Genomic DNA, 17,958 nt, shown 5'->3' on the forward strand with positions numbered 1-17,958 from the left:
TCAGAACACCTACATTAGCCTATTGTTGGGCAAAATCATCTAACACAAGTGTATTTTATAATGAAGTGTTGAATATCTCATGTCATTTATTGAATACCATACTGAAAGTGAAAAAAAAGAATGGTTGTATGGGTACAGATTGATTACAAGTGTAGCAGCTGTTTATTTTCATCACCACATGGCTGATGGCATCATGAGAGATGGTATGGTATATGGCTAACCTGGGAAAAGATCAAAATTCAAAGTATGGTTTCTACAGAATGCATGTTGCTTTCACACCATTGAAAAGTTGAAAAATCATCAGTCACACCATCGTAACTTGGGGGCTGTCTGTCTAGGCTGTCTGTATATAGACTCTAGATTTGCATCAGAAATCTTGTGATGGCTGCCCCCTGACCCCATCTCCAGGTCACTAGCTCCTACCCCCTTTATTTCTTACAGAACCTCCTTGTGTTCAGAGAGTCACCCTTCCTCAACATAGTTCCCTTGCTTCAGAGGAAGCCCCCATCACCTTAAGTGTGAGGTCAGGGGATGAATAATCTGAAGCTAAATCCATGATTCAGGAATAGGCATGTGACCCAACTGTATCCTCTGAGAGAAGCAAGAGGAAGGCTGAAGACTTCTGGGAAGGGTCTTTCTCTTGTAGGAAGCTTTACTTTTTCCTGCTGTTACACTAGTTGTTACTGGCAGCCACTCTCTGCTCTTTCTCACCCTCCTCTCCCTCTCCTCCAGAGGGAACAAGTCTTAGGATGAAGCTGTGAAAAAACCTGGATCCTTGGTGGTAGATCAAGCAAACCTGAGTTCATTGAAATTTGGACTGCCACTTATGTGCACTAATAAGTGCCTCACTGTTTAAGACAGTTCTGTTACTTGTGGCTGAAATACTCTCCTAGATACTCTTGTTTGTATTCCTTCAATCCCAGGTATCACCTGGCACAATGTCCTCTTTAGTAAATGCTCAATAAGCATTTGTTGAATGAATGAATTCACAGTCATTGAGCACCTATATATGCCAAGTACTGGAGATGAAGTAGTAACTAAATAAAGTCCCTGTCATCATGGATTTTATACTCTGGTGGAAATAAAACTACCTTTTGTGGATCAGGTTAGCAACCTCTGTAGAGATATAAACTTTGTTTCTGTTTGTGCAAGTAGATGGGTTCAACCAACATAAGTGGTTAGAATGGGAACACTCGTGCCAAAGGCTCACTGCTTAGGAATTCACCTGACCACCAGAGTGACTTTCTGCAGTTAAAGAAAAAGGAAATAACAAGTGGGATCATGAAGAATGCTTTGTCCCCAAGTTCATGACTCAGAGGAAAAACTACAGTGCTCTTCTTACCATATCTCAGCCACGGAGCATAAGACACGTAATTGCAGAGGACCAAATGGGAGTAACAATCTGAAAGGGTTAGGAAAACTCTATTTTACTAAGTAAATGGAATTCGAAGAAGGGAAAACGTGACCTACTGAGTATCAGTCTGTGAGTGTATGAAAGGTAATCACAAGGTAGGTGAGCATCAACTCACATCTAGCTCTTCCCTCTGTGTGATGCCCATTGCTGAAGATTAAGGGAGGAATCACCTGCTGAGGGAAATGCCTGATGTGAAGGCAGACTTTGGGTAGCAACAGGCTTGGTCAGAAGGCAGATTCAGAGGGGTGGGTAGGAAGGAGCAATCCAACAAAATGAGTTGAGGGGCAAAATCCGGAAGACTTAACAGTGACACAAGGCAAAGAGAAACATTAGACCTAGAAAGATGAGGGCTTCATGGACCAGGGCTCAGGAACTTTGAGGCCAGAGTCAAGGACATTGACCCTCCTGTCCTGAGGTCAGGCCTTCATAGTAAACTCAGTACCAGCTGACAGGAGACTGACAAAGCATGGCCCCTTCCAGGGTAGGAGGTGTCACAAAGGCCTTGTGAGATAAGGTACTCAGTGTAGTGTAAATATTCAGTGAATGAATGAGCTCATCAGGCTGCCCTGTAAGATGGCAGCAGCCAGACCATTCTTCTTCCTTAAGCATTGAAAGTACAGGTTCTTCTGGAACTGGCAAAAATTTCAGCTCTGTGAAACAAAAAGAATTGTGATGGACATCTTTTTTTTTTTTTTTTCCTCCCACAACTTTCATCTCTGCCTCCTGGTGATAGCCCTGAAGTTTTTTGGGGGAGGCCAATCCTCCTCTTCCCCCAAACCATGGGGCCCAGGTGATGCCAATTCCCAATCACACTCTCCCATCTAGGAGTGGGTTACTTGACTAATTAGCATATTACTTCCCTCTAGACACAGTGATTGGTTCAGGGATGGGCATACAATCCAGGTTGGTCCAATGGAAGTCAATTCTGAGATCTTTGCTGGAAAGGCTGGAAGAGGCAGCTGTCTTTCTGCTGGGGCTGCTGAACTGTACAATGTAGAACCTAAGCACAGAGCTGGCAGGAGCCACTGCATGAAGAGGGCTTGCCAAGTGGAACCAATCCAAAGGAGAGCAGGGCTAAGAGAGAGGTAAGGAGAGATTGAAAGGCAATAATTCTGGCAATATAATTTTGAGTCTCTGGTACCAGCTATGCCTAAAGACAGGCCTACTCCTAGTCTTCTCTTTTACTATTGCTTAAGATAGTCTAAACTAGGTTTCTGTTACTTGCAACTTGGTGTCCTGAAATGATAAATAACGGAGACCATATTATGATAACTTGCTTTCCCATCTTCTCAGATAAATTGATGAGATCCAGCCAATCAACTTATATAGTGCTTTCTATTGCCAAATATTGTTCCAAGCACTGGGGATAAAACCATGAATACAACTGAGACCTTGCCTTTGAGGAACTTAACTTCCAGCAGGAAGAGACCACTATTAAACAAATCAACAATAAATACATAAGAAAAGTTCAGGTATAGATAGAATCAAGAATATTACATAGGATCATGAGCAGGGAAGCCAGGGAAGGTCTCTTGAAGGAGGTGATGACATTTGAGATGAGGTCATAATAATAAGAGGCAGCCATTCAAAGACTAGGAAAGAATGCTCTCACATAAAGAAGAGTGGGGGAGCTGGGCAGCTCAGTCGGCTAAGCATCCCACTCTTGATTCCAGCTCATGTCATGATCTCACGGTTCTTGAGTTTGAGGCCCATGTCAGCTGTGCTGTCAGCACAGAGCCTGATTGGGATTCTGTCTTCCTCTCTCTCTGCCCCTCCCCCACTTGCTCTCTCTCAAAAATAAACATTAAAAAAAAAGAGCAAATGCAAAGTCCCTGAGATATGAATAAGACTGGCCTATTCGGGAGACAGGCAGTGAGTATGGCTGGAGTGTCCTGAGTGAGGGACAAGTGAAGAAAGAAGAGACTGGACAGGTAAGCTGGGGCAGTTCCTTAACCTGAGAGTTTGGGTTTTATTCTGAATGCAGTGGTCACTCACTGGAGTGTTAAGAGGATCGAATTTACCATTGTTGGGTGAAGGTTGGACTAAAGGAAGACAAGAGGGAAGGAAGAAAGGCCTATTGGGAGATAACACAGTAGTCCAAGCAAGAAATAAAGGAGGGACCCTGGACCAGGGTTGGAGTATCCAAGATGGAAATGGAGACAGGTGGTGGATTTAGGATACATTTTGGAGGCAGAGCCAGTAGGATATACTGATGGGTTACAAGTGAGGTGTGAGGAAAGGGTTGATGCAAGCAGAATGATCAAGTTTTAGTCCAAGCAGTTAAGTGGATGATGGTGTCATTTACAAAAAGGAGAAATCTGAATTGGGGTAGAAAAGAATCCATACTTCTGTCTTAACTGTGTGGGACATTCAAGTAGAGGTCAAGTGGGCAGTTGGTTAGCCACACCTCGAATTCAGCAGAGATGTTTAGGCTAGAGATAGTTATTTGCATGTCATAGACATATGGATGGACTGGGGGAGGACACTCAACTAAAGAGGAAAAGATTGATGATCAAAAACAGCCCTGGGCCTGCACCAATGGGAGAAGGAGCAAAAGGAAATGAGAAACGGCTGGTGAAGTAAGAAGAAAACCAGATAAACATGATGACACAGAAGCTTAGACAAGTGTTTGGAGAACAAGAGAGTTGTCATCTAGGTTGAATGCTGACACTGAGATTAAGTAAGAGGAGGACAGAGAACTGGCCATTGGCTTGGGCCAGATGACCCAGATATGGGACTGTTTAGTGGAGAGATGAGGGCAAAAGTCACATTGCACTGCAACGAAGAGAAGAGAGCCAAAGGAGAACACCAAGGTGGTAACTTAAGGCTTGTAGGGCAGACACATGGAATGTATTGATAAGCCTTTGTTAGGGAGATGCTGTCTTTAAGAGTCAAGATATTTTTACAACTTGTTTAAATTTACATACAGTGAAATGTATATGCCCTAAGTGATGAGGTCTTTTTATTGAGGTAAAATTCACATCACGTTTTCATCACTCCCAAGGGAGACCCCATACTCCTTAATGGTATGGGGTTTTGAAACTTTTGGCATATACTTTCTTAATATATCATTTAATATGCTCCAAGTAAACATTTATTTTTTAGGTCTGAGTAGCTAAACGCCACATAATAAAACAGCTCTTTATTGAAAGAACATGGGCCAAGCCAAAGTAATCTGTGATGTTAGAAGTCAGCATCATGATTATCTTTGGGGAGGAGAGAGTTTGTAGTGAATGGAAGGAGAACACCAGGGGGGCTTCTGAGGTGGTCTGTTTCTGGACTTGGGTGGTTGTTTCATGGATGTGTTCACTTCAAGATACTTGAATTCAAGTTGTATATTCATGATAGATATACTTCTCTGTTAGTATGCTTCAATTTAAATGTTTTAAAAAATAGCTAAGGAATCAGGAGGCCTGGGCTTCAGTTCCAGTGCAGGAGGTGGGTAGCTGTGTAATCCTGTGCAAGTCACTTAACCTCTCTGGACCTCAAATTGACTCAACTGTAAATGCATTGAGCCACATGCCCTTCAAGGTTCCTTCCACCCAACATGGTTCCACATGCAGTTTCCTTGATTTGAAGTCGGGCACTTGTGTTACTGAAATCAGCCTGCAGCCCTCACTGACCTTGACAGAGGGAGAGTCAAGCCTTTTTCATGTTCTTCCTTTCAGAAACTAAGTGTTGCAGCTGATGTCTCTGTGGTATCACTTGTCACTGGCAAGGCAGCTGTGAAGTTAATGATAGTGCAAATAAAAAGCTGCTAGTAATTAGACGGCTGGATGTTCAAGCATTATTGTTATTTTTAAAAAAATCAATTAGCTGAATAAGAAAATGCCATTGAGACAAACATTTATTTTTCTCCCTAGCACAGCTCCAGCTGGGTGGGAGGATAATGTGGTCAATTCCAGAAGGGGAAAGTATGGTTCTGATATATTGGAAATTAATATATGTTTTTAGAGCCTCATAGAGGAAGATAGAGGCTTTCAGGTTTTTTTCTTTTTAAGTTTTTGTAAGGGAGGAAGAAGCTTCACGTAATTACCTGTGATTTGTACCCACTACTGCTTTATTAGCAAGCCTCTAGCTCTGGCAATGACCACATCTCCATTTCCTCCTTTTAGAAGGCCTTTTGTAAGAAAAAATGCTTTTAGGACATCTGGGGTTATTGATCAGTATTCCAGTCTCTGGGATAAGACCTGGGGACTCTATGAAACAAATAAATGAAGCAACAGAAATTTTTTCCTCTACTTCTCTTGTTCATTGTTCAAATAACTGCATTTAGCCAAGCAGGTAATGTAATATGGTTGTGTTTGTTTAGAGCTTTCTTCTCTTCTGAAGACTGCCTGGGTCTGTGTCCTGCATTAACCAGGTAATTCTGGGGCCAATTGTGGAAATTTACTGTAAAAGGAGATTCTGTTAGTACCCACCTCAGGATGTATGTGTTCGTATATGTATGCACACATGTGTGCACACACACACATGAATTAGTTTGCATAACCCAAGGAAAATACTTTGCTCAGTGCCTGACATGCAACAGGCAATCAGTAAATAGTAGCTATTTTTACTCTGGGGGAAAAAGAGGTAGTTCTTATGCCTGTGGGGAAGGGGCAGGGAAGCATCAAGCAGCAGAAAGTGGATCCAACTGTTTTCTTTTTGTGTGGCCTTGTGGACTCCTGCATATAAAGGCTCTCATGAGACCCTCAGTAGGGCTTTTAGACTTCTCTGCCGATCAGTTTTTAGTCCCTGCTTGTTGCACTTTTAGAACCACAAATAGCCCTGGAGAGAGGGAGTCAGAAGATGTGACAGTTCCCCAGCAATGGATGGTGACCACACCCCCTGCCGCAGCAGCTGGTGACACAGGCCTTTAGCATAATGGAAAGCATTTGGGGATCTATTTTTCTCTGGCTGCGTAGAGGATTACTCACCTCACTCCTCTGTGTCACAAGGAAGGGGGGGCACAATAAATTGCCAAGGATGAGTCAGGCTTTAATAGAGCATCTCTGCTCTGACTGCTACTTCTTATGCACTCCTGAGATTCAAATGGCAAAGCAAAGTCTTAAACTCACGCTCTTTTTCTTCTTTCTTTTTGGGGAACGGTGGCAACTGGTGCTATACTTTTTTTCTTTTCTTTTCTTTCTTTCTTTCTTTCTTTCTTTCTTTCTTTCTTTCTTTCTTTCTTTTCTTTCTCTTTTTTGGAACTGTATTTTGATTGTGTTCTTTCTGGGTTAGAGAATGAAGGAAAGTAATACTCCCAGAGCTGGCTCCTCTAGGGCCTCTGTGAGTCTTGATCATGAACCCTGGCTGGTTTGGCCACTTCAGCTCTTACCTTCTAAAATGTCCACCCCCACCCGAGCATTTCTGCCTTCCTTTCCAGGAATGGCCATGGTCAGCTGGCTCTGGATTAAAAATGAGTGTGGACAGTTTCTCCTTCCCTGACCAGTACACTGCTGTGGCTTCTTGGTGGATTTTCCCCCTATCCGCTGCTAGGTTTAGCTCAGTCAGGAAGCTGCTTAATTCCCACATGAGTGTATGTGCCACTGTCTATGGCTCCGACCTCCCTATAAAGCTCTCTCCTCAGGGTGGCATGGAGTCTTTCCCCTGAGTTGTCAAGGGAGAGGGATGCTAATGAGAGAAGAGACGTGATCGGTTTTATGATCATTCAGTGTTTAAGGTAAACACCATGTGTTTGCATATATGTTCTTATCCCATGTATGAAGCAGTGGAAAGATCAGAAAGAAATAGGTAGGGTCAGGTTTAGGGTACGGGGCAGGAGAAGAGAACAGACGACATTGTTGAGTTGATTAGCCGACTGGCAGGAGGCATATTTTGAACATCTCCAAAGACCGTAGGAAACAACACTGCAGAAAACATTGATTTTAACTGAACCTAGTGTGCTTGAGGTGAGCAGTTCCCAAACTTAGCCGAGCATTAGAGTCACAGGGAGCTTTCCGATGATACATGTTCTGGGCTGTGTGCCAGGGAATTCTGAGTCCCTGGTCTTGGATGAGAATCTTCATTTTAGAAGTTTTCCCAGGTGGTTTCGATGACCAGGTTTTTTAATTACTGACTTGAGCCACATTTTGAGGGGAGATAGTCACATGTTATCAACCATCAAAAAGGCAGCTCAGGCTTCCTTCTAAACCTTTTGTTGTGAAATGTAACACACAAACAGAAAAGCATATGAAATGGAAATGTGGCTCAAAGCAAACACCCAAGCATCAACATAGAACATTGCAAACAGATACGTTTTGGGTTTTTTTGTTTTTGGGTTTTTTGGTTTTTTTTTTTTTGCAATATACAAAGTCTTGAAAATCTCCATGTTTATAAACCACTGGAGCTGTTCCATTTCTCCAGGATCTGAATTGCAAGCCTTGGGTTTTAGGTGTATCCCTGTTAACTCTCGAGCTTCTCTCTGACTTTTCACCCTCCATACTCTTGCACTTGGATCCTGTGATAAACCAGGGGTCAGAATGTTGTGTCACATCACCATTAGCTCCTGTACCTGCCTGAATATGACCTTGGACAAGGTATTTCACACTGCTGGCCCTTAGATTTCCTATCTATGAAATAAGAAAAACAACAGAATCTACCCCATAGGATTTTTGTGAGCATTAAATTTACTGAGCAAACTCAATATTGCCTGACAATCTGCAATTTTCCCATCCTATCAGACCCTGTTTTCACTTGGCTCCTCTCCAAACATCTCTTCCCAGAAATTATCCCTGTGTACCAGAGGCTTGTGCCATTTCCATCCATATAGAGGCACACTCTCTTATCTCTTGTTTTAAAAGGAAAAAAACAAAAAACAAAAAACCCTCCTTGACCCCACATCACTCTCCTGCCATTACCTTATTTTTCTGCCTCTGTTCACGGCATTTTTGTAATTACCATCTCTACTTGTTCACTCTATGTGGTCTCTGTGCTCTGCAGCTGGGGCTTCTGTTGTCCCTAAGCCACCGAGACCACACCTGTCAAGACAACCGAGAGTGTCTGCTTTGCCCCAGTCCAGCAATTACTGCTGTGTTCTGAACTTGGTTGGTCTTTCAGCAGCGTTTGACAGAGTCGACCATGCTGAGGGTTGGAGAGAGAAGCTTCCAGGTAGAGGGAACTGCAAGCCCAGAGGCTCTCAGAGGGGGAAAAGCTTAGTGGGCTCAAGAACTAAACAAAGGCTGGTGTGACTGGAGCCCAGAGAGGGAGGAGTATGAGCTGAGAAGGCAAAGTCTTCTTCGCCAAAGCATATGGCCCCTTGTCAACTGCAGTGAAGCTTCCGCATGGCACTTGGCACAGAGCAGGTGCTCAGTGTTAGCTATTATCACTGTTATTATTAAGATCTTCACAGTGCCGAGTGTGAGAAAGAGGGGGAGGGGGCTGGATAGGGAGGCAAATTAAAAGTTGCAGGTCTTGAAGAGCTTTCAGCCTATTGAGCGTCTAGATTATACCCGTCACATAGGTAACTGAATGAGAGCCCACAAACCGATTTCTTAATGGTATATTTGTTGTCATCACCCCTCCCTCTACCCCCCCCCCCACTTTCTTGGTGGATTGCATCCCATTCTGTGATTCTCTCTAGATAATTAAGGATTAGCTTTTCACTTGAAAGGGAGAAGTGGGCTGTAAGTCCCACTGAAGAAAGAGATGACTAAGAAGCTTCCAACCATGAGATTACCATGTGGGCTGAGGACAGACACTGGCCCTATGTCCTCCATGCTTTTCCAGACTACTGAAAGTAATCCCCTCCAAATAAATAATAGCTGCTCTGTTGTTTCATTTGGGCCAAGTTGCAAATTACACAAAAGAAATCAGTCTCTGGAAGCAGCCCTTTGGTTTTCTGATGCGATACATGTGATCTAAAGCAGGTGTGTTTTTCTCCTCCTGGTGTCCTTGCCACACACCTTCCTACTGTGGGCACACCTGCAGGCATGCACACACACACTCAACACACATTCAACATATAAACACACTTATACACCATACTCAACTCACCCCCAGATATTTAATACATAGACTCAACACAAACACATCTTTTTCACATCTAAAATTAATTTGCTTTCATTTCCAAACTCTGACGCTAGCAGAGTTCTTCCTCAAAATGATAAACCCCTAGAACATTCTTGGTAATGGCATGTAAATGAGTTAGATCACTATGTTCCCTGTTTTTGATTCTGGTAGACCATTCATATGGCAAGAAATATGCTAGGGAAGAATGTATTCCATTCTTAATCCAATTGTTTTGAGACTTTTGTGCTTGAGGACATTTTGTCATTATATTGGTTTTTTTGTGTTCCTCTTTGTCACGTCTGGAAGTTCAATATTCTTTTCTGTCACATGCCATTTCCAGCATCCCTAGCCTGTGAGATGTCTTTATCCTCTCCATCTTAGATTTGAAAGCATCTGTTGAGTGTCTGAATGTGTCTGGCTCAATATAGGTGCTTCACTTGAAGAAAACCTAATAAGGAGTATTAAAAGTCAAAGTATTTTTCTTATTTTTAAAAAATTTTCCTCTACATTAATAATCAGACTTTATTTCAGAACCTATCAATCTGCCACTGATGGAAATGGGGAAAAAAATTGTTCCATCACCCACAGGTAGTTTGAGAAACAATTAAATAAACAACACTGAAGCCAAGAAATTCTATTCATGAAAAGACACGCAAAGGATGAAAAAACAAGCCAAATGATGGTGGGGCGGCGGGTTGGGGGGGGGGGGATGTTTGCAGCCTACTAATGGTTAAGGGAGCTTTAAGAATCAATTCAAATAAAAACGGACCAAGAAATGAATACATTACATGAGAAATCCTAATGCCTGGTGAACAACTGAGGTGTGCCCCCACCTCACTATCAGCAGGGAAATCAATATTAAAACCACAGCAAAAGCCACAGATTATTAATAGAGAGTAAAATTTCTGATTGACAGAAAGAAGTGTCATAATCCCAAATGTTGGTGAGGACACCGAGCATCAGGGGCTTTCTGGTGCGAAGACAAATTCCTCAGAGCCTTGCCTTTGGAACATTGACAGCATCCTCTGAAGCTGAACATAAAAAGCTTGACCCATGAACAGCAATTCTACTCCAAGCCCCAGTCCTAGGAACTGAAAACATGGTACAAACCCAATGAAGAAAGCAGCATGATTTGTGATGGTTGTAAAGTGAAAATAAGCCAGATGACCACCAATGGTGGACTGGATAAACAGATGGTGTGCCATTCACACTATGGAATAGTTGACAGCAGCAAAGACCATTGAGCCACAGCTTCTGACAATGACATCGATGAGGCTCACAGACTGTACCATCCATCCATTCGGACATAAGACACTCCAGGGTCAGACTCTCCTGTAAATTCAGTAGCTTCCTAGTGCTGGAGTTAGTCCTGTCTGCAGAGCCCATGTCTACTTGATTCCCAGACATCTTGGGGGTGAGAGAGGGTCCCTGAAAGGGTCTTGGATGAGAGGAGTCCTGCACTCCCCTGGGCATTGCTGTGATTGTTCTTGTTGCTGCTGTTGAGAACATTTGGCCTGCTGGTTCTTGAATCATCATAGGTGCTTGTTAGGTTGATTCATGCGTCCCTCCTGCTCCTCATAGGCTGAGTACCTGCCCCTCTCAAAGTGTTTCCCTGGCTCCTGGTCCCTGCTGTGGACCCTGTGTTCCTGGTGCCACCTCCTCGGGGGTCTGAGGAAGGCACAAGGCCCATGAAATGCCTAGGTTCTTACAGCCTTCACTCCTCTGTTCCTGCCCCTTGAGCTTGGTACATTTTTTAAAATATTTTTATTTTTAAGTAATCTCTATACCCAGCATGGTGTTTGAAGCCAGAACCCTGAGAACGCATGCTCCACCAACTGAGTCAGCCAGGTGCCTCGAGCTTGGGGTTTCAAGCCATATACCCATTGTACAAAATAAGGTTAATCCCAGAAAGCATTAGAGAATGAGGCCATCCTGGCCCTGGCCTCCGCAGACATAGCCCAGATCGATGACTGGGTAGAAAACACGTAATGAAAATGTTAAGACATTGAGAGAATGCAAAGAACCAGGGATCTGCCTTTTCCTCCAGAAGACAAGCAGTCACCTCATTTCCTTCCCAGCTGTAGGCTCCTACAATGCCACTCCTTAACCACATCTTCCAGCACCCCCAAAATCAACTCCCTCTCAGCAATTTTTTAAAACCTCAAACATGGCATACTACACACAAAGTTGGCCTTGTCACCTGTATTTTTTTGGCAATTGGACATTTAGGTCTGCCTTGTCAAAGGTTTCTTACTAATGATATAGAGGTGCTAATGGCTGGACACTTGGGATTTTTCCTGGGATTTGTCTATTATGAGACTGCGGTGAAAAAGAACCTCCTGTTTAATCACCCCTCCCAAGACTGGGTTTCCTTGGGTAGTTATTAAAATGTTTAACTTTTTCTTTCAAGAAAAGAGGATGTGGGCAGAGAGGATCTTCTGTGGGCCTACGGGGAAATCGGGGCTCTTCTTTGTACTAGCAGATCATCTTGGGGGAGAGGCTTAGTATATGGAGGTGATGTGGGAAAATTCCCATAAGGATGGCCTGGATGAAATGCAATAACACATTGGTCAAGATGCTTCAAGAAGTTGAAAGCATTATACAGCAACAATAAGATGTGACTATAAAGTAATGGGACAGATTTCACTGGAATCATATACTGGAACCAGCCATATTGCTTTATGTTTGGACAGATGATACCCAGAAGACTGAGAAGACCTGATTCAGACAGACTCCAGGAAAAACTGAAAATGTACTGTATCGTGTAGAAGTCTGTGGGGTAAGCTGGCTTCAGGCACTATGAGATTGAAATGCTCAAGCGATGTTACAAGGACAGGATTTCTTTTCCTGGCTCTGCCTTCTGACATATTGGCTCTCATAAGTCTTCTTGTTGTGGAGACAAGATGGCCATGGCAGCTCACGCCTCATGTCCTTTCAGGTTTTGGTACAGCAGGAAAGGGAAAGAATCTTCCTCCCTCGTGGCTGAAACCTGTCCCAAATTGAGTCTTCTTGACCCTAATTGGCCAGTCTTTGGTCAGGTGGCCATCCCTGAACCAGCCAGAGAATGTGATTCTCTGGTTGTCTCAGCCCAGATGTAACAATTTGGGGGGACTTAAGACAAAGTCAACTCCACTAGAATCCTATGGACTGAGAAAAAGTAAATCCCTGAACATAAACTCAGTGCTATTCTGGCATTAAGTGAAATGAACATTGGGCCATCAAGAAGCCACAAATTTTCACTGCATTTAGCGACTTGCTGTTCATGAACCTGTGATTTCAAAATTCTGTCTCTGCATTTTGTTTTAGAAACAAGCAATTAGATGCATGTGTGTGGCGAGAGAAATGTTTGCATATTGAAATGGCCTTTAAAAGTGTTTCTTTTTCAGTGAGATAGCTCTTCCTCCTGTCTTGTAAAGAGGTTTGCCTCACAAAGGTCTAGCAACATTAAAGTAGTTCTTAATCAGAATTGTAGGGAAAGCAAACACAAAGGCTGAGCATCTTCCCTCTGCATACCTGAGAAGAGATTAAATGCAGAAAAAAACCCCAATACGTGCAAGGTCATTGAAATCAGAGCAAAGAAGGGGAAAACCAATCATTGTGGGGGGTTTTTTGATCAAACGTGATTACATTTAAAATAAGCTCAGCCATGCTTCTCCTGTCACAAAGGGAAAGTGGAGGAGGTTGCCAAATAAGCTCCCTGCCTTCAAGTTTTGAAAGAGCCAATTATGAGATGCAAATGACCCAAAATTGGGCTAGGAAATTAATGGTAGAATAACTGATAAGTGTGTAAGTTCTCTGGTCTTATCTTCTCAGGTGATACATCTGCTACAACAACTCCTTTCTGCATCATCTGTTTTTTTTTCCCTTCTCTACCTCACCCTCAAATCTTCATGCCGTAGCTTGCCAGTCTCACTAAGCCCAGGGGAACCCAGTAGGGCTTGTAACCCATAGCCAGGCCCTCCTGAGCTACAGATAACTGCTCGGAGCCCTTTCCACACCCCACCATTCATAAGTCAATGGTACTATCCCACCCTCGACCCTGCTTCTGGAGAGAATGGGGTCACTGTGGAATAGGTGAGCCCTGGGAGGCAAGCCGGAGGGGCCACAAGGAGCGTGGGCACAGAGAAGACCATCTGACAGCCACAGGGGAGTCACAGGACCAGAGGGGCTCTTTTGGCTCTTTTTCTAGCTCTTGGACAAGCAGTTCCCAGCTCCCTCCTCCACATTCCTTATTTCCAGCCAACGTGCACCCAAAACTGTGCTGACCCTCAGATTTTGCTTTGTTTGGCCAGTAACAGGTTTTAACATATTTTAAATGTAAATGCCTTTGAGTACAGTCTATGTGTATATATGTGTATGTATGTGTATGTATGTAATCCTGGAGTTTTCCACAGTCCCTACTACTCCCTGTTGCCTTTCACAGGCCTCTGAATGACCTTCAGCTAGTGGGTAACACATTAACCCTTTCACTCTTATCACCTTAATTCTCTCCTTTCTCTTTCTGAAATAAGCAGTCACTGAGGAATGACTCAGTCTTGAGTGTATGCCCCCTCCCATGCTTCTCCTGCTTCCCTGAGCCACACACAGACTCCCACTCTCCCAGTCTGTGTTCCATGTCCCCAAATAAGCAACCCTCCTCTGAGTCTGCACACACTTTGTCTCCTCTTCCAGCCATGACTTCCAGCTCCCTCCTAGTTAACTCACACTCTACCTCCAGAGCTCGGCCCAAATGTGAACTCCTCAGGAAAGCCCTGAGGCTTCCTGACAGCCCCAGACTAAGATGGATCCCATCACATGCTTGTATGTCTTTTTAAAAAACTTTTAAAAAACGATTTATTTTTGAGAGAGCACAGCGGGCCATGGGCAGAGAGAGAGGGGCACAGAAGATCCGAAGTGGGCTCCCTGCTGACAGCAAGACAGTCCGATGCGGGGCTTGAACCCACAACCATGAGATCATGACCTGAGCCGAAGTCGGACACTTAACTGACTGAGCCCCAAACACCCTGTATTTCTGCTTCACGGCATTTGCCTTGATTGTCTTGCAGTAATTACCTGTGTTCCTCCCTCACCCCAACACCTGCCCAACTCCACCACCTCCCAAACGTGAGCTCAGGGAGGACAGTTATTCAGTTTGTTGTGTTCATAGTTTATCTCCAGCTCCAAAGGAGCACAATTTGAGTGCTCATTACATGTTGATCAGTGAGTGCGTGAATGAATGAAAAGACGGAGATGGCAGGGAGACGAATTTCAGGGGAAAGACCGCACAGACACAGGGCCCAAGGGAATACTGCAAGGGGCGCATGACAGTACCATGGGGAGTCTCGTTCATTCATAAATCCCAGCCTCCGAGAATGTGCTGGCTTCCCGAAGTCACCTCGGAACAGGTTCTTTCCCTAGCACTGGGCCCCAACAGCCTACTGTGTGGGGGTGTAAGAGGATTTCCCAGCTTCTGTGGGCCCTTTTACTTGACCCCAGTAAGTCCCCTTTTGCATTCCCTCTGGTAAGCTTTCCTCACCTTCCCTGCTCTGTGCAAACCCCTCACTCTATTCCCTCTTGGAATGAAAGCCATTTAGTGACATCTTCCTTGGGTTCTCTCTTTTTTGTATCTCAACTCTGGCCTTCAGCAGCACTTCTATTTAATGGTATAGGGTGAGCAGTCTTCCCAGGAAAAGTTTTTCTAAATGTTTCTGGTTTTACCTGAATTGTTTTTGTTTGAGGTTTAAATGCATCTATAGATTTTCTGACCCATTCAGGAACTTTGCTATTTTTAAATAAAAGAGGGATGTGCCAAGTAATAGCAAATCGAAACCATCTCCATTGGTGCAAATCACCTTCAAGAAGGACAGACCACCTTTTGGAAGCCTAACATAGTGGGGGAGGGGCTCCTTTCTGGGTGCTGAGCCTGCTCTGACCCCAGCCCCTCATTGGTGGCCCTGTGCCAACTCTGCATTCTGAGGGGGTCAAACCCCTCTAACTGTGATGACTCACCAGGCTCCCTGAGCTCAGGGTCAGTGGATGTCACTCTTTCCCCCTGCACTGAAGCCCAGGAAAACCCCAGGGCATGGGTCACCAGGTGGCAGCCTCTGATGGGCCTATCTGTGTCCCAGGACAGCCGCTGTGCCTGTCTGGGTAGGGAGTGTGTTGTGAGGTCCCATTTACAAAAATGGGAAGAGATTAGAGAAACAGCTTTTTCTGTGTTCTGTGAAGACTTTAAATGAACCAACCTCTTACTTCTACCCCCTGAGCCTGTGACACAGGAGTGTGCCTCATGGTTGGTGTTAAAGGATAGCATGTTTGTGTCTCCTCACCCAAATTCATATGTTGAAATCCTAACCCCCAATGTGATGGTTTTAGGAGGTGGGGCTTTTGTGAAGTAATTAGGTCATGAGAGTGAACGAATGAAAAGACTGAGATGGCAGGGAGGAGAATTTCAGGGGAAAGACCACACAGACACAGGGTCCAAGGGCATACCACAAGGGGTGCATGAATAGGATCAGTGCCCTTGTAAAAGAGATCCCAGAGTGCTAGCTCACTCTCTTTCCACCATGTGAGGATTCAATGGGAAGTTGGATGTTTGCAGCATGGAAAAGGGTTTTCACCAGAACCTGACCATGCTGGCCTCTGCTTTTGAGTTTCTAGCCTCTAGAAACTTGAGAAATAAACATGTGTTGTTTAAGCCCCCTAGTCCATGGTAATCTGTTATAGCAGCCTGAACTATGAGTTGTTGGGTTGGAAGAAGTGTTCTCTGCTTACACAGAAGTCTCCCCACAGTCCCTTCCGGGTCCTTCATATACTTTTCCCTCCTTCAGTTCCTGCCACCATGGACTAGAGTATGTCAGTGTGGTCAGGCCCAAAGTGTGAAGAGGTCTCCTCCTCCTGCATACCCCTATCCTGACCAGAGAGGCATATTAATCACCAAAGGGGACATAGAGCTGGTCAGTCATCAAGTATTTTCCCTCCCCTGGGGAGGACATCATAGTGGAAGAGAAGAAATTCCTGGAAGAGTCACTGGTTCAAAGACACTTACGGCCTGGACAGTTAATAATAAAATATCAGGTTAATACCTCCCAGAACCATAGCAACTAGGAGCCATTCATCCCAGAGCCCCAGGAAATAATGGCAGCCGCTCAAAGAAGCTTGGAGCTTCTTGAAGATTCGGTGTTGGACATTTGGAGGAGATGGTGGCTGGAGGCTCAGAACTCCATGTGCTAAGTAGTGTGAGCCCTGCCACCAAGTCATGCTACCATATCTTGCTTCTGACACAGGATAAGATTTATAGCTCCAATTGTGGCTGGCCTTTTGGCTCCAGGCTTAATCCATCTAGACCCTTGTACTCTTTCTAAATGCCTTTCATTAGCCTTTCCATGCTCAAAAATTTTTATGAATTTCTAGTTTTCTAAAGCAAAAGAAAAAAAAAATGTGACCTCCCTTGCCAGGCCAGTGCTCAAGACTGTCCTAGTCTTTCACAGTGGAGTCTCCCCAGCCTTTTCCACTTCTGCCCTTCATGAGACACCTGAGAGCAGTGAGGTGCAAGCCTCCATGCCCGACTACTACTTCTCCTCTAGTACTTGCTCCTTTTTCAAGGTCCACTTCTGGGAAGACGCTCCTTCTTGAAGCATCCCCTGCCCACCTTATCCCTGTGGGTCCCTTAACCCTGGGTCCATAACAGGTGCTTGTAAAATTCTTGTCCATTGATTTAGCCAGCCATCACAGTCCAGAGAGAGTAGTTACCGTGTAGGATTAGGTAAGGCTGAGTGTCTTTGCAGATGCTTTTTCTGGAATGCAATTTGACAATGTGAACCAAGAGTCTTAAAAATGTCTACATCCCTTGACTTGGGAATCGTACTTCTATAAATCCATCCTAAGTAAATTAACTGACATGCCATCAATATGAATAAAACAAAAGTGTCTGCAATTTACTAAACTGCTAAGCACTTGTATGTGCCAAACCTCGACTGCTGGCCACTTTATATACATTCATTCCTATGATCCTCTGAGTCACCCCATGAGATAACTATTATGATCTTCATTTCACAAATGAGACACTGAGGCCAGAAAATTTTATGGAACTTGACTATTATTACATCCTTGGTAAATGAAAGAATCAGAATCTGACTCCAAGGCCCATGCACTGCATCCTTATTATGCCAGTGGAAAATCATGAGCAATATAAACGTCTAGCAAGAGGAAATGAACTAATTTTGCTATACCCACATTATGGGATCTTATCAGCCATCAAAATAATGTTTTTGGAAGACTGTTCAATGACATGGGAAATACTTCAGATAAAAAGTTGGGTGAAAATAATAAGATTCTATAGTGGGTTGAATGGTGACCCTAAAAGATATGTCACATTGAACTCCTTGGAGCTTATGAGTGTGACCTCATTTAGAAAAACAAACAAACAACAAAAAAAAAAAACCCTTTGCAGATGTAATTAAGGATCTTGAGGTAAGATCATCCTGGATTATCCAGGCAGGTTCTAAATCAAGTAACAAGCATCCTTATAAGAGACAGGAGAAATAAGAGACACAAAGAAGCATGGAAGGCAA

General features: G+C 43.9%; 1 long non-coding RNA gene across 1 annotated transcript; it reads left to right on the forward strand.

Moving 5' to 3' along the window:
- Positions 1-1,789: 1,789 nt before the first annotated feature.
- On the forward strand, positions 1,790-13,737 carry LOC122231768. Its single transcript, XR_006209005.1, has 3 exons — positions 1,790-2,204; positions 2,281-2,499; positions 12,100-13,737. It is a non-coding gene; the product is annotated as an uncharacterized LOC122231768 (long non-coding RNA).
- The last annotated feature ends 4,221 nt before the right edge of the window (positions 13,738-17,958 follow it).

Source organism: Panthera tigris, chromosome D2 (genome assembly GCF_018350195.1).
Source record: "Panthera tigris isolate Pti1 chromosome D2, P.tigris_Pti1_mat1.1, whole genome shotgun sequence".
Lineage (NCBI taxonomy): Eukaryota > Metazoa > Chordata > Mammalia > Carnivora > Felidae > Panthera > Panthera tigris.